The sequence below is a fragment of the Pteronotus mesoamericanus genome, unplaced genomic scaffold (assembly GCF_021234165.1).
Source record: "Pteronotus mesoamericanus isolate MK-2021 breed Mesoamerican mustached bat unplaced genomic scaffold, CSHL_Meso_final scaffold_54, whole genome shotgun sequence".
Classification (NCBI taxonomy): domain Eukaryota; kingdom Metazoa; phylum Chordata; class Mammalia; order Chiroptera; family Mormoopidae; genus Pteronotus; species Pteronotus mesoamericanus.
In genome coordinates, this window is record NW_026555321.1 from 52,172,071 (window position 1) to 52,193,847 (window position 21,777).

The 21,777-nt window shown below is 37.6% G+C and overlaps 1 protein-coding gene and 1 pseudogene across 1 annotated transcript in view; one reads left to right on the forward strand and one right to left on the reverse strand.

The window, feature by feature from the left end:
• The window catches only part of TAFA1 (TAFA chemokine like family member 1), a 636,921-nt gene that overhangs the window by 452,241 nt on the left and 162,903 nt on the right, over window positions 1-21,777 (forward strand). The window lies entirely within an intron of this gene.
• LOC129088359 (60S ribosomal protein L6-like) lies at window positions 2,472-3,316 on the reverse strand (annotated as a pseudogene).

Consider the following 21,777-nt stretch of genomic DNA (forward strand, 5'->3'; position numbering starts at 1 on the left):
ACTCATATATTCTTATGCACACACAATAAAAGTTGAGTCCCACTGTGATTTCTGTGTTTGGTAATTTCGCTATTTAATTTTATTTTCACAAATGCTATATATAGTAGTGTCCCCACATTTATAGGTAAATAATGAGGCTAAGAGTGCTTAAATCCATGGTTTTCAAACTGTGAGCTGCGTTACCCCTGGATATTACAGTAATCTTACAGAGTCCTACTGGATATTTTAAATTTCTAGGAATATACAATGATACTCAACATCTCTTGAACGCTAAGCCAACTGCTAGTTCAAAGTAGTTCAATTTCAAACTACATTTTTTTTTGTAAATTTTGCTACATATTTTTGAGGATGTCTTATCTTTATTTAGGTAGGTTTTTAGAATTTACTGAGATTAAAAGCATGTAGCATGAGAAAACCAAAGTGGAACAAGAAATAAGAGTGATTGTGGCTAATCTGATCCCAATGTCTAAAAAGTTATATAGCAATATTATTTTGAAATATTGTATAATATCTACATATTTGTATTAAATTATATATTATAATATGTATTTTATATATTTTATTTATATAATAAATATTTATATTACATATTTATGTTTAAATACAATATAAATATATAAAATATTACATTTTTATTACATATAAAATATGACATTTTATTTTATATGTAATCTTTCAGACTACAAATATTTTCAAATGGCTGTTAAGCTATTAGAATATAATTATCTATTAAGGTATTTGTATTAACTATTTAATAAATGGAAAGGTTAAGTACTCTTTTGGCCTAGCACACACTGTGAAGAAAATACTAAGACACAAAGGATGCCACATGACCTGACAAAATTTAGGAACCTCTGGCTTAAGGCATGAATTCGTGGTAGTAAAATATGAATCCAAGTCTACCAGTCTCTATATGCTACCTCTATTCATCAAAGCTTCTTGGATCATAATCTTTCCCAGGAATGCCTGAGTACAGGTATGTGTGTGAGCCAGCTTGAATGTGACATGCTTTTCAGGTCTGACCAATTAGCATAAGAGTTGCCCTTTTACCACAAATGGTCAGATTGAAGCATATCAAGTAACCTTTATTCTAGCCCTGACTTTGCCCCTAACTAGCTGTGAGACTTGAGCTGGGTCACAGTGCCTGTGTTTCTAGGTTTTGGTCAAGCCTACCCTACCTAATATCATATATATGGAAGAAGGCAGTAGTAAATATCTACAGAGCCTTTAACTGGTAAGCATTCTGCTAAGTGTTTTGTGTCATTATTTCTGTTTAATGTTTAAATAGCCCTGAGTTAGTTTCTTTTCTTATAACTATTTCACAGATTTGTAAACTGAGATATAGGGAGATAGTACCACAGGCAATTCAAGAGCAAAACTTAAGCTCTGAATTACTGACTACAAAAGTTAAAAGTATACTCAGTTCTTTTACAGTTCTTAAAATAAAAAAAGGGAGATCAAGTGCTCATTCATGTTTAGAACTCAGAAGGTTGGTTTCACATGGAGTCTAATAAAATGTTAATCTTCACCAACAGTCTACACCCAGGGTCTAGAAGAGCCCACATTTTTAGATCAGATAAACTGGGGACTTCTTGAGATACTTTATCTCCTGCTAAATCCTATATGTCTGTCATCCAGGCAGCAGGCCATAGTGAATTGACATAAATTGGGCAATCAGGACCAGATAGAAGAAATCTGAATCCAGGGACTGTAGCTCTCATCACTACTCCTTCCATTATACATCAAGAAGAACAGAGAGTGCTGTTATGTTGCAGAGGAGAATCCTTTGACTTGAACTTGACTTTGACTTTGAACTTGAGGAAAATAAAAGAGGAATGAGGAACAAAGTGCAAAATGTCAGAGAATAATCTGAGAAATCAACAATACATTAACATGAACAGCAGAGTGACATTTAAGCCTGACAAGGAGACCCAGGAAACCATGGTCAATCATTTCATTAAAGCAGAGAGATATCATTGCTTTCAAGTTTTTTGCTCTTGCCTGGAAAGCACTCTTATAGTGAGAAAAACAAACAACAAAAACAAACAAAAAATATCTCAGCAAAAAAGTGTGTTTATCGGACAGTAGTATAGTGTTTTAATGAAAATTCAGGAAAACCAAGAGTATCAGTTGGAAATTTGTATGAACTGGTGGGAAGGTAGTAAAGGGTGAGTCCAAAGACATATTGAGGATACTTGATAATGAAACGTACATTTTCTTTCTTAGAGGCAAACACGGGAAAGATTGGCAAGAGAGCAGCTTGTTAAGTTACATGTCTCTACCAGCCAACTAAAAACCTGTTTAGAGTTTTTCTAGAAGGAATGAGACTGGCTACTTAATTGCTGTTCTTTTTACAGTTTCTCTGAGACCTTCTGTGCCTCACACAGATAAGATCTGTCTAATCACAAAGCCGAAATATTTATGTATTTATTTAACAGATCAGTTGTTTAATTAGGTTTTTCAAAAGAAATTTAGAACTTCATTTTGTGAGGATAAAGTCCGTTTGTAAGAGCAAACACAGGCGGAGATAGCCCTGGAGCTGAGGGACAGCTTTGATTTTTGGCAGAATTCGTGAGTCCACGGCTTTCTGATCAACCTTGCGTTGCTCTGTAATCTCGTATTTATCCTTCTCAGTGTCGAAGATCTCCCCCTCCTGGTGCCTGGGCTTGCGCAGCTTCTTCTTCTTGAAGTAAACATCAGTGAGATGCTTGGGGATTTTCACACCACTGATATCAATTTTGGTGGAGGTGGCGATGACAAATTTCTGGTGTGTTCTATGCAGAGGAACTCAATTAAGGCCCAGAAGTCCAGTCACATGTAGCAAGCCACTGCTCAGCTGCTTCAGGAAAACCACCGTCTTGCCTCTATGGCGCCCAGTTAGGATGATGAGAATGGTCCCAGGAGTGATGCTGGCCCACAGTTTTCTTACATGCTGACTGAAGGGCTTCTTGCTGTGGCTCAACAGCTTTTGAGGCACATCTTCAGTAAGATAGTATCTGGGCATTTTGTGAAGTTTAACCACTCGGGTACCAGTATTCTTGTCACAACCAACTGGCTTTGTGACAGTAGCCATAAATCTCTCCTTTTTCTTTTCAATCCTGGATTTAGCTGTGGAATACTTCCTCTTGTACATGACCTTTCGGGAATACATGCCAATTCCTCAGACTAGGACAGGGTTTTGGCTGCAGTGAGATTTCCCCTTCTTAGGCATCTTGGCCTTGAGGTTACCCTTCTTAACCTTGCCACCAGCATCAGCCTTCTTGGCTTCAGGTTTCTTCTCTTTGGTATCCGGTTTTTCAGTTTTTTTGCCCACCATCCTGCAAGATGAGAAAAAGAGCTCCAAAGCTGAAACATTTAAAAGTACCTGAAAACTCCTTTTAAAAGTAATAGGGCCATGGGTAGACCACCAAAATGATATTAAGCTTTATATGTCATTATTCAACAGGGAATGTTTACTTGGCATTGCCCGTCTCTGAGCCTCAGAATCTCTACGACCATAGTTAAAGAGACCTCCCAGAATAAATATCTCCAAGGGACATTACTTAGAGGAGGTCTTTAAGTTATGGTTTTTATAAAGACAGCACAGAAGTTGATTGAGAATGATTTCTAACATGTTTGACCATCATTGTACACAGCACTTGATATGTATATTGTCTCACATAAATGCCAAAGAGCTTGCAGAAGTTTGAAGCCGCAAACTAAGTTGTGTATGTTCAAATTTCCTTTTTTTATAATTTCCTTTTTTAAAATTTTTCACATACATTTGTCTCCATTTACCTACCACCACTTTCCCCAGCCCCAGCCACCCCCATCTCCCCACCTCAATCCTTCCCCACCTTGGTTTCATCCATGAGTCCTTCATACCTGTTCCTTGATCTGACCCTTCTCCTTCACTTACCCGCTACCACCCTCCTTCCCTCCCATCCCGCCGTCAGTTCCTTCTTCCTTTCAATTTTGCTGATCATATTTTCCTTGCCTGCTTGCTTTGCTGATTAAGTTCCACTTATAGGTGATATCATATGGTATTTGTCTTTCACTGCCTGGCTTATTTCGCTTAGCATAATGCTCTCCAGTTCTATCCATGCTGTAGCAAAGGGTAGTAGCACTTTCTTTCTTTCTTCTGGGTAATATTCCATTGTATAAATGTACCACAATTTTTTGATCCACTCATTTACTGGTGGGCACTTAGGTTGCTTCTAGCACTTGGCTATTATAAATTGTACTGCTATGAACACTGGGGTGCATATGTTCTTTTGATGTGGTGTTTTGGGATTCTTAGGGTATAATCCCACCAGTGGAATTGCTGGGTGAAAAGGCAGTTCCATTTTTAGCTTTTTGAGGAAATTCCAAACTGTTTTCCACAGTGACTGTGCCAGTCTGCATTCTCACCAACAGTGTACAAGAGTTCCCTTTTCTCCACAACCTCGCCAACACCCATTGTTTGTTGATTTATTTATTATGGCCACTGTGACCAGTGTGAAGTGATATTTCATTGTGGGTTTAATTTGCATTTCTCTGATGGCTAATTATGATGAGCATCCATTCATATGTCTCTGGGCCTTGTGAATGTCCTCCTTGAAGAAGTGTCTGTTCAGATACTTTGCCTACTTTTTTAATTGGATTGTTTGTCTTCCTGGAGTGGAATCCTGTGCGTTCTTTATATATTTTGGAGATTAAACCCCTGTCTGAGGTATCACTGGCAAATATATTTTCCCATACAGTTGGGTCCCTTTTTATGTTGCTTTATGTCCCTTTAGCTGTGCAGAAGCTTCTTATTTTGATGAAGTCCCATTTGTTTATTCTTTCCTGTATGACCTTTGCTCTAGGGGACATATCTGTGAAAATATTGCTGCGTGGGATATCTGAGAGCTTCCTGTCTATGTTATCCTCTAGGACTTTTATGGTGTTGCTACTTATATTTGAGTCTTTTATCCACCTTGAGTTTATTTTTGTGTATGGTGTAAGTTGGTGATCGAATTTCAATTTTTTGCATGTAGCTGTCCAGCTCTCCCAACACCATTTTTTTTTTTGAAGAGGCTATTTTTACTTCATTTTGTGCTTCTGCTGCTTTGTCAAATATTAATTGACAATAGAGACATGGGTTTCTCTCTGAGCTTTCTATTCTGTTCCAATCTATGTTTCTCTTCTTATGCCAACACCAGACTGTTTTAATTACAGTGGCCTTGTAATATAGTTTGATGTCAGGTATTACGATCCCTCCTACTTTGTTTTTCTTTATCAAAATTGCTGTGACTATTCGAGGTCATTTAGGGTTCCATATAAATTTTTTAAATGTTTGTTCTATGTCTGTGAATTACGCCATTGGTACTTTAATAGGAATTACATTGAATCTCTAAAGTGCTTTGGGTTGTATGGACATTTTGATGACGTTAATTCTTCCAATCCATGAACACAGTATATGTTTTCATTTATTTGTGTCTTCCTTAATTTCTTTCTTCAGTATTGTATAGTTTTCTGAGTACAGGTCTTTTATCTCCTTGGTTAAGTTTGTTCCTAGGTACTTAATTTTTCTGGTCCCTATAGCAAAGGGGATTTTTTTTTCCTGATTTCTGATTCTGATATTTCATTTTTGGTATACAAAAATGCCTTCAATTTCTGAATATTGACCTTGTATCCCGCTGTTTTGCCAAATTCACTTATTAGGTCGAGTAGTTTCTTGGAGGTATCTATGGGGTTTTTTATGTACACTGTCATGTCATCTGCAAACAATAATTTTACTTCCTCCTTTCCAATTTGGATGCTTTTTGCTTCTTTTTCTTGTCTGATTGCTGTGGCTGGGAACTTTTTCTACCTTGTCCTCCAGCTCACTGATTCAATCCTCTGCTTCATCGAGCCTGGTTTTGATTCCTTCTACTGTGTTCTTCAATTCAGAAATTGTATTCTTCATTTCCTCTTGTCTCTTATTGATAGTTTATATGTCCTTTTTCATGCTGATATAGTTTGCAGTAAGTACCTCATAGTTTCCTTGTAGTTTTCTGTAATTCTCTCTGAGCTCACCGAGCTCATTGAGCTTCCTTAGAAACATTGTTTTGAACTCAATATCTGATAGTTTACTTGTCTCTATTTCATTTTGTTCTTTTTGTGGTTATTCCTCCTTTTTCTTCGATTAGAAGGAGTTTCTTTTTCTTCCCATTATTTGTGAGACTCTTCTTTTTTTGCTTCTTGTTCTTAAATTGATCTGTCTTGGCTTTGTGGTGTGAATATCTCTGGTAGGAGACCACTTTATTTTTTTTAATTTATTTTTATTTTTTGCTTTCTTTCTGGATCTGTCTCTGATGATGTCAGCTGTTGACCCCATCTGACTTTAGGTAGTCTTTAAGAGACTTCCAGGAATCTACTCTCTGTGTCTATCTCCTCCAGTTGTTAATGTAGTCAGTCTACCCTCAGCAGTCAGGGCAGGGCAGAGTCACTCCTGTGGGCAAGGCTATTGTGTCCTTTCACGCTGCTGCCACACAGCGGAGTGGTCTGCCTGAGCAAGATGGCTCCTGCCGTATCGGGGAGGAGTCAGCACCATGGTCCCCCCGGCTACTTCCTCAGTTTTCTCCCCAAAGCTACCATCTCCAGAATTTCCTCAAGCGTCTCTAGACCACTCTGTGTCCCCTTTATCAGGGATCTACTATCTGTGACTGCTACTCTGTACTCAGTACTCAGGCTTGGCCTACACCAGTCCAGGGACAAACCTATTGGGAGCATGGCAATTGTGTCCTTTCACCTGCTGGTGCTCGGGGAAGTGATCTGCTTGAGCAAGATGGCAGCTGCAGAATGGGAGGTGAGTCAGTACCTGGACCCCACCTTCTACTTTCTCAGTTCTTTCCCCCAAGCCTCCTTCTCCAGTCTGTTTTGCTCCAGTCTGCTCCAGCCTCCTCTGTCCCTACCTCTGCCAGAGCCCAGGGTAAGCAGCTGCTACTACAAATTCTTGCATTGGCCCTTTAAATGGCACCTTGCATCTCCAGCCGCCTGTCTCAGGCAGAGAGCACACTGCCACTTCTCACAGCTGGCTGTTATCTGTGTACTTTTTGGGCCCTGGTGCTGTTGGCTGGAGATCCCCACTTATGGTTTAGACCCTGCTCTTCTCAGGGGGATCCATCTGGCCATTTAAATATCCCTTTGGCACTGCCACACATGTGCCTATTCCACCTTCTTGAGCCTCTACTGCACTCTTTACCAGTTTGGTTGTTCTAAAGCCAATTCCTCTGTCTGTCTGAGGTTTTAAAGCACTTCTCATACTATTGTTCAGTTGTTTTCCAGGTGATTTCTCCAAAATGTATTTGTAATTCCAGATTGGTCCTGGAAGGAGGTCAGTGTGACTTCCATTCACTCCTCTGCCATCTTGAAGTCTCCTCAAATTTTCTGACTACAGTTATTCTGTAGTTTTAAATGAGCTATGCTAGTTTTCCAACATGTTTTTCTCTGTGAGAAACAAAAAGACCTATATTTTTATTTTAAATAAAATAATGTATTTATATGTGCATTGTTTATGTTTACTTTATTTTATATATTATACTTATATATTTATTATATTATAAATATTCATATATGAATAATATGTTAAAATATATATAAATAATACATATTATATAATATACAGTCTTGCACAAATAACACCCCTCTTTTTTATTACAAAATCATAAGCATGTGATTCTGTAACATAACAATGTTACACTCAAGTACACCATATGACATTTTAGATGAAATGTTCAAATTAAAACTATAAATTATTACATCCATATTATTACCATATTATTACCCAACCAGCCACACCCTACCATTACTTCTGCTGGACCCTGTGTATTATATAAGAATTTGTATTTATATTATATTGTGACATCATATAAATATAACATTATATTTATCATTTAGTTATATATTTGTATATTTCTATAGCATGCTAGGATGAAGTCATGCACTTGATAAAGGCAGATGAAGGGCTGATGACATTGATGTCACCACTTAAGATCTGCATAATGTAACTTCTCAAGCTTTGAGTTCAGGATCAGAAAAATAAAATAAAATAAAAGAAGTGTAAACATTTTACTTTATGTAGCCATGCACAAAAAAAATGATTAAACTATAGAAAATATGCAACAGATTCTGGTAAAAAATCTCCAGATCTTCCTAAGAGGGAATGAGAGCCATCCTTTACCCAAGGATATCTTTGCATTAGTCCATCCTGTTTTCCCCAATGAGCTCTGGGACCTTATTCTTATCTCATGCCATCTGCACTGAGCTGTTAAATTTTTGAGTCTTGGCTGTTATTTATACATAATATAGAGAATGTTGTTAGTGCTCATACTTTTGCATAAAGGCTGATCCTCACTGTCATATCTTTATGAAAGGTTTTGCTTCCCTTTTAACATACTCTGAAAATACAAGCTGTACACTTTACACTTTGATTGAGTGCCCTGAGTGATGCTGCAGCTACAGCATTCATCTTTGTCTCTCCTGCTCTCTCGCTTTCCAACTGGGTGCTCTCCAGGCCTCAGAGGTTAGGGTTTTTGATTCTGCTCTTATTTACAGTAAACCTCATTGCCCACTTCAGGATCATGTTGGACAGAGTGCCTCCGTGGTTCAGCACCACAATACTCTTGTATGACCGTTAACTTTCTCTATGAACAGGCTTAGTAGTCTTAATTTGTAATGGATCAGTCAGTAAATTCATGGTGTGTTTGGAAGAAATCCAGTTATTGTTAATATGATGAGAACAGTTTGCACAACAATGATGTAACCTGGCAGCCAAGGAGAGTAGACTGTAATGCACAGGTATGAACAATGAGGAATTTACTGTACTAGTAATTCAGGGCAGTAGATGCTGTTGAGTGAGCATGTGTAATGTGTAGTTTTTGCATTCAAAATGACTGAACAAGTAGGGCAAGAAATATGCATCACATTTTACATTACACTTAAACATTCTTCCGTGGAAACTATTCAGATGATTCCGAAGGCTTTCAGGGATGATGTAACAAATGCAGCACAAATAAATTGGGGCACAATTTGTGGAACAAAAAGTGCTTTAAAGATGGCTAAGAATCTATTGAGAGTGATCCACATTCCAGAAGGCCTGAAAGAAGCAGAACACACCTAAGAATGTTGAATGTGTACGGGCTGCAATCAACAAGGATTGGCAACAAGGATTGTGCAAGAGCTAGAAGCTGATCTGGGGACTCCAAAAACTACTATGTTTGAGATTTTGATACAGGATTTTGGCATGAAATGTGCCATGACAAAATTTGTTCTATGGTTTCTGCTACCAGAGCAGAAGGAACATCGTGCTGTAGCTGCTAATGACTTGATTCAAACCACTACCAATGAACAAGATTTCCTCAAGAACATCATAACCGAAGATGAATCATGGGTTTATGGCTATGATCCAGAAACAAAGGCCCAGTCGTAACCATGGAAGTTGCCTGGTTTTCCATTCCCAAAAAGGGCATGACAAAGTTGCAGCAAGATCAAGACCATGTTAACTGTGCTTTTAGGTTAGGAAGGTGTTGTCCATCATGTGCATGCCCCTCCAGGCCGAACAGTTAATGAGGAGTACTACTTCAATGTTCTTCTTTGTTTGAGAGATGGAATACAACAAAAATGGCTGCAGCTATGGGCAGCTTCATCACAACAGTGAGCCTGCTCATGTACCACATTTGGTGCAGTTTTTAATGAAACATCAAATCACCCCCATACAGCTCAGATTTGGCACTCTGTGACTTCTGGCTTTTCTCAAAACTAAAATCATTTTTGAAAGGGAAGAGATTTCAGACCATTGATGATATTCAGGAAAATATGAGGGGATAGCTAATAGCAATTCCAACAAAGGATTTTGCAGAGTTTTAAACAGTGGAAGAGATACTGGGAGAACAGTGTGAGTTCCCAAGGTGTCTACTTTGAAAGGCACTGAAGCATCATTGTCCTATGCACATTTCTTATATCTTGTACCTTCTTCAGTAATTGTCTCTATTTTTCATAGTACATGGTTGGATACTTTCTGGACAGGCCTCATAGTTTAGGTTTTGCAGTCCATATGGTCTTTGTTGCAAGTAACTCCACGATTCTGTCATTGTAGAATGAAAACAATCACAATGTATAAATGAATGCTGTGGCTGTGTTCCCATAAAACTTTACTTAGAGGGGAAGACATCATGACGCTTTTGGCCTATGGGGCTGGATTTGGCCCATGGGACCATAGTTTGGTGATCCCTTATCTAAAATCACTAGCTTTGGCATTATTGTGCGTGAGCGTGTGTGTATGTGTGTGAGCCTTACATTTTAATTGCATTATAAATCTAGCAATAGTCAATCATGATCTGCCTTTAGCAGGGTCCATTTCTGTCCTTTTCTGCAACTTGTTCCCAGGGAACAACTCTGACAATTGCACTCCTGTTCATATTTTTCTTCTGCATCTCTCTATTTGGAATGGCTGACTGAGGGACTTTCAGGGAATAAATGCAGGCCAAAGTCAGAAGACCTGGATTCTAGTCCCAGTGCTCCCATTTATTAAGTCCATGATGTTCATTTATCAGAGCATTTGAACTTTGCCTATAAAATGGACATACCTTATAAGCTTTTACTGGGAAACTAAAACTATGAAGAGCAAAAGTTTTTATTCTGGCTTCTACACCCTACAAGCTATATCATCTAGACAAGTTATTTAACCTCCTCAGACCTCAGTGTCATTGCCAATAAGATAGTCTAATACCCTGTAAGAATTAAATAAGATATTGCGTGTGAAGTACTCACTGTAGAACTTTGTACATAGTAAGTCTATAGAAAGTAGTAGTATTTGTATTTAACCATATACTTATGATGAAATGCTTCATAAATTCTAAACCAGATTACAGATTTAGACACAATGTATGTCTAATGTTTTTCCTTTCTACTTTTTCTGCTGTGCACTTGGAGTTGCCCACTTTGTCTTCTGCCATCACATATATTGGATGACATGAATATCTGGCTTACTTCACCATACATGCTCTCTTGAGTTAGAAATTTAGGGGATAAAACATCATTTAAAACTACCTGACACCTATCTTGCCAAATTTATTACTTGGGTACATTTGAAAGGTTAGAGAAAGGAACATTTAGATTGTAAGAACCAAATCAAGCCTTTTTCTTTTAAACTATTGTTTAAATAGAAGTTTTGCTCCTGACACACCAGTGAATTGTAGAGAATTTTCATCTTGGTATAATTCTGAAATATTTCAACCTACACTTCTTTATGACACTCATTTTCTTCCTTACAACTCATCATGAAATGTGAGAATGAATTATAACAATCCTTAAGAGCCACAGGGATCACATGTCTTCATAAAAAGCCATGCTGGTTGGAAAAACTGCAATGGAAAAGATCAAGGGCTCATATATAACAGAGGGTTGGGGGGAAAGCAAGAAGAATGGCTTTTAATAATTGTAAAGCACAGTTGATAAAAGTTCTAGAAGGCTTTTGTTTTTTAAACAAAATTGATCTCTGATGTTAACCTTATTTGAAGGTTGGTGCAAACCTGCTTCCTGTTCCTTTATAGGGAATATATATACATATATACACACAGACACATATATACGTGTGTGTGTATACATAGATGATAGATAGATAGATAGATAGATAGATAGATAGATAAATAGATAGATGATAGATAGATAGATAGATAGATATAGTGTATGTGTTTGTGGAAGCTTCTCCTGAGTTAGTCTCTATGTGTTCAGGAAACTTTACTAATTTTCCTAAGGCATTGTAAAAATTGAGGTAGATTCTTCCTCAGGTTCCCTTCTAGACTGTACCTTTCCTTTAACTTTTTTTTTTCTTAAATCAGTCTTTGTTGTCTTCAAATTCAAAGTCTTTTTTGCCTTTTTTTAAAATTTCTGCAAACAAAATAATTTCCAGTTGCTGAAAATTTAGTCTAAGTATCACAGTACTTATGTGTATATTTCTGGACATGTTTTTCTCTTACAAAAATGTACTACAGAAATAAATAACCTATTTCTGTTCTACCAGAAAGAGTCATATGTCCACCAACGCAGACAAGAGGACAGGTGAACAGCAATGGTTGTTTAGTTCTTCAGCATATCTGTTTCATTTGGACATTCAGTGCTTTTAAAATTTCAGCTAGCATTTTAAAATTTCACACAATTTGAACTGTAAATGGCCAGAAAGGAAGTATTTTAGGCTTTAAGGGCCATAAACCTCAGTTGAAAATATTCATTTCAGCCATTGTGGGGAGAAAGTAGTCATTGGCAATAGGAACAGAAAGGATGTGGCTGTGTTTCAATAAAACTTTCTTTGTAAAAGCAATTGGAGGTTGGATTTATTCTCAGGCATTAGGTAATGGACCCTTCATTCAGATTATCACCTTCTCTTGGGTCTGAGTCGGGGAGCAAGAATAGAAGACCAGTACCTCTGGGTTCATACCAGCCTTGAGCCAAATAACAACTACTCTTTTGAGATACAGCATGAGCTATCAATTTTCTATGGTCCTTAGTGCTTCCTATGAAACTCTCTACTAGATCAACTTGATTCATTTGTAGTATTTCTCTGGCCTCTGTAGGATGTGGAGTCTCTGACTAGCTTAAATGATATAAAATGAATCACACATACACAAAAAATCATTGGTATACAAATAGCAAACATTATTTTAAAACTCCGGTGGGCCAAAGTATGGATGACAAGACTGCATTTTGGAAGAATTTATATGTAGTCAGCCAGTGATTAAATTGACTTTGTTTGATAGAGCATTACTTTAGAAGCCATGCATGCAGTCTTTGATGTAGAAGAGCTGAAAATTTAATATTCTGTACAAATTGGGAAAAACAAATGTCAAGTATTATATTATATATGAAGAGAACTAAATGCTCTTTTTATTTAAATATTTTACACCAGTGTTTGGAATTAAGTGATAAGACAGACATTCTCAAAGTCTGGCCTCTAGGCTATTTGCATCAGAATTACAGGGTGGGTGGGATGCATGCTCATGGTTAGATAGGAACTACAAATCCCTAGGCTCACCAGATCTCCTGAACTAACCTTCCAAGATCTACATTTGTAAAAGATCCCAAGATATTTCTTTGGTATGGTATAATTTGTATGACTGTTACTTTTAAACAAGAAAAAGAATGGAACTTTCTGTTTGTTTATTGAATGTAATCTAATGAATAAAATAAACTAACAAAATAGAACCATGGGCATGTAAACATGGAACAGAATGAAAGTGACCAGAAGAGAGAGGGGAGGGGGATAATGGTAGAAAGAAGGGGAAGGGACTAGACAAAGAACATGTATGAGTGACCCACAGACATGGACAACAGTGTGGGAGTTGGCTGAGGGGGTGGGGAGGGGATGGGCAAAGGAGGGCAAAGGGGGGAAAATTGGGACAACTGTTATAGAATAACAAAAAAACATTTAATAAAAACATTAAATAAAACTTTTTTTAACAGAAAAGTAACAGGGTGTCTCTTTAGAACAGAGTCAAGTACAAGTAAGAACATTTATTCCAGACACAATTAAGCACTGATGAAGAGGTTGCTTACCTGTGGCAGAACAACTCTGTGCTGGGTCTTCTAATATTGCTGTGTGGCCTTAAGCAGCTACTCAACCTCTCTGGGCTTAGTATACTCACCTCTGGGTAGAAATAACAATATTGCCAAGTGATCACTGAAACCCCATGTAGCTGGAACATTGTCTTTAAAATTCTAGAAAATAATTCCGTGCTGGAGCATATAGTGCCTGTCATAGTTTGCTAGTAAGTTGGAAGAACATTATTCTTTCTTAATTGTTCAGCTTTATGCCAGTACAGCAGAGCTTCTCACACTTGGCTTCTCATCAACACCATACAGGAGCTTTTAAATCCTGATGTCTAGGCTGTGCTCCAGGTCACCTGAATCCAGATTTCTGGACCTGACACCCAGGCATCTATATATCTCATCACAGCTACCCAGGTGGCTGTAAAGTGTTGCAGAAGCTCCTTGATTACAGGAGTCAGCTGGACTGCTTATTAAAAGACTCCTCCCTGAAATGACTCCTCCCATCCAGGATTTAGGAGGGTCCTGGGTTAATAAACAATGAAAGTGATTATTGTGATGAATTAAATCAGGGGTAACCCTTCCCAGAAAATTGCTTAGTATAGCAAGCAGATTTCGATGGGGAAATCAGAACTCCTTAGAGTGCTAAGGAACAAGGATGTATACTAGGAACAGATTATATAGTTTGTGGGAGAAGCTGGAGACGTGCAGGTCTGAAGGAGTTGAAAGATCTGGGAAAATTCACTGGCCGCCTTCACTAAGCCCTGGTAAGGGTGGTCTGGAGGTGTTTGCATGCAATATGAGTAGACAGATGCTGCTACCACTACAGAGAATCCCAGGAAAGTCTGCTGCCCGGAGCCTGGTCAGGGGAGTCAGCAGGGTCATTATTTGGGAAGAAGGCAGAACAGGGGAGAATGAGGACAACTAGGAGCCCATGTTTGTCTTTGGCCACCTCCAACAACAACAGTCTTGCAATCCCACTCACATTTCATCTCACCAACTCTGACTCAGTTACGAAGTGCAGGAGAATCTGTAAAATGTAGCGCCAGATTAGCCAAATTAATTCTGTTGCAAACTGGCACATTTGGAAAATGGCTTCTTTGTCCCCCTAGAATCATACCTTTTCACAATTCAGTCCTTATGTTGTGCCAGTGAAGAGAAAAACACAGGAATTAAGTCATTTACCCCCAGCTCTGGTTTTTCATTCAGTTCTGAGTTTCACCTGCTTTATGCAACATACCTGAATATTTTGGTCCCTCTTTAGACAAACAGGAAGTCTATAGCTCTTCTTTCTTAAGTCCCTTCCATCCCATAAGAGTCACATTGTCAAGATGGGCTTACATGTTGGCATCTTTATGTTTCATAAGTGAAGACACACATATACTATTTACCTTTTATAGGTGATCCTTACCTTACCATTTTATGCTCTGATGCACAAGCATAAGATGTGACCAGTGTGGCATAAACACTCTAGTAATAATTCTTACTTGGTGATTTGAGAATTTCTTGATGCTTTAGTGCAACAGGTTTTCTGAACTAGGCTTGTGCATAAATACATTGCTTTGTATTCATAACCACTATTTGCCGCATAATCTGGCTTTTCATGCAATGGCTACACGGAGGTAGGGAGCAATAGAAGAAAACTACAAATACTCAGGAAAAGGCAATAAAGATAGTAAACCAAGCCTGAGGCACAGTGCAGGATAGGAAGGCCACTGGGCAAGAAGAAGAAGCATCTTCATTAATAATAATGAGATACAACATTTTGGTCATATAATATCTTACCGTGTGTGATGGACTTCACATGTGAAATCCATAAAGCTTACTTTATTTCAGTTGTGGACTAAAACCCAGATAGTTCTGTTATATATCCAGAGTGAATCATTCCTGGCCTGAGCAGTACAAAATGGAATTTCTAGACAAAGCATGGCAAATAATTCATATGACTTTGAGCAAACTGTTTTTAATCTCTGGACCTCAGCTTTCTCATCATTAATGTGGTACTTGGACCAGATTAGGTATGACATATTGGCAGTCCACGAGCTACATATGTATTAACTGACCCTCAAGTTTTGGTCACATTTTTTTAAACTTTTTTAAAACTTAAACTCCAGCTTCATTTGAATTTTATTCCCGCCCCCCCACGTAGTGTCCTTTGCCCATCCCAAGATCTAGTCTAGGATAACACTGTCATTTAAAACAGGATAATTTTTTAAATTAAATTAATTGTCAACATTTAAAAAGGGAAAATTTTCACATAAAACATTTAAATTTCACACATCCCTTGAAAGGGCTGAATGACAATAGCCGTTAGCTCACTTGGGCACCTCCAACTGTAGTACAGCCAAGAGGTTGTGGAACATTCATAGTACTCATATATCTATGAAAAGTGAGAAATCAAAAACAAGTCAGCCTGAAAGTACAGCATGTTTCCAGAAAATAATGGGGGCCCTGGCCAGGTACCTCAGTTGCCTAGAGCATCGTCTTGATATGCCAACATTGTAGGTTTGATCCCTGGTCAGGGCATATACAGGAATACAGGAATCAACCGATAAATACATATATAAGTGGAACAACAAATTGATGTCTCTCTCTCTCCCATCAATAAATAATTTTTAAAATAGGCAAGAACAATTTTGAGAGAATAGGTACATTTAAATAACCAACCCGCTTTACTCATGTGCATAAACTTCCTGGCCTCTGCAGGTATTTTGCTTTGAAAACCCTGGGCAAAGAGCTACTTTTCCCATTCCTTTCATTGTGGCCATTTGAAGAAGTGGCAATCAGACCAGAGTTCTGGGGAATATAATGTTCCTGCAGGCCAGCTCTACAATGCTTTACTTTTAAACTCTCTCTTACTGAATTTAAGAGTTCTGAGCTTCAAGCCTTCAAACGATGTAGTACAATTTTCATGCTCTTTTCATTCCTAGAACTTGGGTCTTGAGAAGCCAGATTGCAGTGTGGTTAAAAATATGGGCTTTGTGCCCTGGTTGGCATGGCTTGGTGTAGTAAGTGCTGGCCTGCAACCTGAAAGGTTAAGGGTTCGATTCCCAGTCAGAGCACATGTCCCCATTGAGAGCATGTGAGAGGCAATTGATCCACATATCTCTTGCATATCCCTTGATGTTTCCCTCCCTCTCTTTCTCTCTCCTCTCCGCTCTCTCTAAAAAATAAATTAATAAAATCTTTTTAAAAAATATACTGCAATTAATTTTTTTTTTAATATGGGCTTTAAATTCAAACTACAGTTCCAAATTCCAGCTTCACCACTTCCAAGAGGTATGACTTTGGTCAATGCATTCAACTTTCTTTTGTCTCAGTTTCTTTTTCTTAAAATTGGGCTAATAAATAGAGCCTAGCCTGTAAGATTGCTCTAAGAGTAAGTGTTTAGTACATGACAATGTCTATTACCATCATTATATCATCACCATGCCAGTAAACTGAATCTCCACTGCAGCCTCAGAAAACAAACAAGCAAACACAACAAACAAGCAAACACAACAAACAAGCAAACAAACAAAACCCCGAGGATCTGAATATAGTAAAGGTTTATTAGGGGATACTATTGCATGAAATTGATTGAGCATACTTTATGTAGCACTGGGGGAAAATTAGACCAAATAAGTAAAAGCTAGAGGGAAACAGATTGTTAGTTCAACATAATGAAGCTCTTTCTTACGTCCAGAGACAGAAAATAGTTTGAATGGGCTGCTTGTCAGGCAATGAGCTACCTGTCACTTACATTGTTTAAGCAAATGTTGGATGATTGTCGACTGGATACATTGTAGATAAGCTGTTCATATTGGTAGCCATGAGGTATGTGTGAGTCTTTAAATCTACTATTTAAAATTAAATAAAATTTAAAATCTAGCTCCTTAGCCACACTAGCTATACTTCAACTGTTAGTAGCAATAGTCATGATTGGCTAGTCATGACTCCATTGAACAGCACAGATGTAGAACATTTCCATCATCACAGAAATCTCCATGGAACAGCACATTAGAAAGGGATATTCTACACCGTGTTTCTGAATCTAGGTACTTGGGAAAGGTCAGTTCAGGAGGCATGGAACAAATATACTGAAGGAACTGACATACTGAGTGGTATAAAGCTCATGTACCATGGACTCCTGGATTTCAGATTTATCCCCAGCCCCAGGCAGAGCACTGTTTCTTAGTCTCAGTTTCCCCAGATGCATAATTAAAATTTGCCCCAGAGGGTGGTTATGAGTGTAAATGAATAAAATTCAGGCTCAGCGTCTGGAACAAAGCAGGATGCACAGATGTTCAGGTCTATTCTTTAGCTGAAGGGAAAGACACATATAGAGCCAGGGATCTCAAGTGCAATGAAGTAGCCACTTTGTATCAAACTTTGAAAGAGCAGGATCTTTCCAAAATCAATAGCTACCATCAGTGACCCCTTAAGTGTGTGCTGAGCTCCGAGCTATATCCCTTACATTTATTATCTCATTTAATTACTGCCACCATTCTGTGAGGAAGCTACTCATACTGCCCTCATACTGAGAAAACTAAAGCTTAGAGCTTTACATCATCTGTCCAAGGTTGTAAAGGGCTGCATACAGAATTCAAATGCTGATTCTTTTAACTTGGGTGGATTGCAATTCATAACTCTTAATATATATGGGTTATTACATATGACAGATACTGTGATTCTTTAACAATTTATATGTAGAAACTGGCACATCTGGTATTTGGACCCAAGTCTATCTAGTACCAAGTGTTTGATGACTCTATTCCCAGCCTAATTTCCTTGTTTGTAAGACCAGTGAGCAAAATAGTTAAGGGTGATGTCATAGGATACTGTAAACTCTTAATAGACAAGAATTATAGCTATAACATTTGTTTCTTCATCTCCCAGAACTCTACAGAACATACAAGGATTAAATAACTATTTGCTTACTTAAATGAAGGTAAATCTTCAAAAAGTACAAATTGACCAAAAAAAAATTTTTAAGCAACTGACTTCAGTGAACTTTGTTCATCTTCATGAAGCAAATCAAGTGCTCATTACATACATGTTGATTATCATTTTAATCATTTCCAAAGTGGAAAAGGTCTATTTGTTCTTAGATAAATAGGAATATATATATATATATATATACACACACACACACATATAAATATATAAATGGAAGGTGGATAACACATGACTGATACAGACCTGACAGTATTTTAATTTTTAATTTTAGTGTTCTTATTTAATTCCTTTGAAAGCTAAGATAAGGTTTATTTACATTTAGGCAATTTCCACCCAGTCTGTTGTGAAGATAGAGCTCCCCACACTAGTCAATGTAAGTGACTCTGCTAAGCCAACCATGTAGAAAACTGCAATCAATTAAATGATTGGTTAGTTAGAGATGTGTTACTGAGACTGAACACCACATTAGAAAATAGTTGTCAACCGCATTCTTTCCAAGCATCCTGATTCTTGTTTCATGGCAAAAGGCAGTCTGAGGGAGGAATGACCAGGTATTTCTATGTCCCTGCTGGAAATGTAAACATTCCTCCAGCTTGTGAGTTCCCAAATGTATTTGTTCAGGTTCCCAAGGAGTTGTGAAGAAGATTCTCCATTTTATTTTAGATTTTACTTCTTTGAAATTGAGGAGAGGATTTTTCTTTGAAAGATGGTAGACTACATCTGATTACAAAGGCTTCAAATATTACACAAAGTTGCCTAGATATACTTTATATGTTGGTTTCTGAGCTTCATTGTTGTTTTTAAAAGAAATATTACGGCATTTGTTAAATAGATTGTCTTATCTGCAGGTAGTTTTGGTGATATTTTCAGGGAGCCATTTTCAACAAAGCTGTTTTTCTTACTGCAGTCATAAATCTGAAAGTCAATCATATCTGTATCTGATCTTTCTGCCAGAATTGTAATTAACAGGTGTGTGTATTTTCAGGCGTTTTCTATACTTACATGGATTCTGTATACAGAATTTTGAGCTGTTCATACAAAAAAATTGAATTGTTCTAGTTCTACATCTTAATTTTTCTTACTTTTAAGTCTTGAATATCTTTTTTATTGAGCTAATAATGGCATTCAAAATTATAATTCCCAAAACAGCCATTAATTATTGAGGACACACCATATCTCAGATTCTATGCTGATACTTACATTAGTTATCTCATTAACATTTCAATAAATCCAAGACATTACCCCAGTTTTATCATTATCTCCATTTTATAGGCAAGGAAACTGAGCTTAGAGGGGTCAGGTAACTTGCTCAAGGATGCACAGCTGGTAACTAATGGACCCTTTCAAACACTAAAGAATATGGCTTCATTTAGAAAATGGTAAACATTTTTCCCCTACAACTTGGACTGACCCAATTTCCTGATCACCCTTATTCCCCATCCCCCAACTCTTCCAATTTTCTGTCCTCTTCCCTGCAGCCATCACAGCCCTCAGCTGCAGTTATTGCTGATGGAGGAATGCTGTCCCTCTTTTAAAATAAACTATACAGTCAGAATTACAGCTCCTGTGGCATGTTAGTGATATTGCATTGTTTTTAGATGTAGAAACCTCACAAGAGCATTATGGGTAAGACAATAGTCATTCCATAATCGTTAATTTAAGGTGTTGGCACCCTTTGAGCAGCCCGAATTGATTTTCCGCTTCTAGACCTCCATTCACCCTTAGTTCTGCCTAAAGGAGAAGTTACTTTAACATATGGAATTAATCAGGGATCCTGACAGGATATGCCTAATCCACCACTAAAATAAAACTGGGTATTATAACTTTAACTAAAAGTATTTTTCTTGTATGGATCTGATTGGCAGCATAAACTTTCTGCCTAATGTGCCATTGCCTGCTCGTGGGCCAGATACATACCATCTGTGAGACCCTTATGCATGGTACATCTATCTCCCTTTTTATTTTCCACATATGATGCAAGACTGTGAAATTCTTCTTGTATGTTCCGGGGCAAAAGGCAAAGATTTCGAAAATCATATTTATCAGAAATTGCAGAACCGTTTCCATGAACTCTTGAGTTAGCAACTGTCATAATTGGAATAATGACTCTCCAGAGATGTCCATATCCTAAGTCCCAGAACTTGTAAATATCTTGTTACCTTATATGGAAAAGGGAAACAAAGGTTGCAGTTAAGATTAAGGTTGATGATCAGCTTTCTTTATTTTTTTAATTTTTAATTTTTTTAAATTACAGTTGACAATGTCACATATTACTTTCACGTATACAGCACAGTGGTTATACATTTATATAATTTACAAAGTGATCACCTCAATAAGTCTAGTACCCACCTGGCACTATAAATAGTTATTAAGAGTATTGACTATAGTCCTTATGCTGTATTTTACATCACCATGACTGTTTTGTAACTGATCAACTGACTTTAAAATAGGGATATTATCCTGGATTATCTGCATGGGCCCAGTGTAATCACAAGGGTAAATAAAAATTGAAAAGGGAGGAAGAAAAGAAGATTGGAGCAACACATTATCAGAAGTACTCAATATGCCCTGTCTGGGTTCAAAGACAAAGGAGGGGGCTATGAGTCATGGAGTACAGGCATCCTCTAGCAACTGGAGAGGCAAGGGAACCTATTCTCTGCAGAGGCTACAGGAAAAAACACAACCTGACCACATCTTGATATCAGCTGATGGAGACCCATGAGGGGGACTTCTGAAATACAGAGCTGTAAGATAATAAGTTTGTGGTGTTTTAAACCTCCAAGTTTGCAATAATTTGTTACAATAGCAACAGGAATATAATGCAATGACCAAATATGTATTCATAGATTACCAAATCATGGCTGGCACTAAACTTTATTCCAGTGTCAAAGCAGAGGGCTTTTTTTAATCGAAGGACCACCTTTCTATTTTCATAATGAGCCATTTTGTATACTCCCATAGTGGGGCCCTTGATAGGAGATATATTAACAAGGCATGGATAAATTAAACAAGAAAATTCAATTCTTTGTTTCCTTTTAAATTCTCTCATTAAAGGGACGCATGGATTCAACATTCTTGTTGGCAATTGTGTATGTTTTTTAGACGAAGTCATATTCACTCCGTTTGCCACAACTATAATTCCAGCATTGGTACAGATTTTACCCCTTGAAAAATAAGTGTAAATAACCAACTTGAATGGCTCTTCAATTCTGTGCTTCCTAATGTTAAATGTCAAGGTGATTTGTCAGAGAATATTTATTCAACAAATCCAGATAGGAGCCTACAACTTCCAAAGCTACTTTGACTGTGTCACTA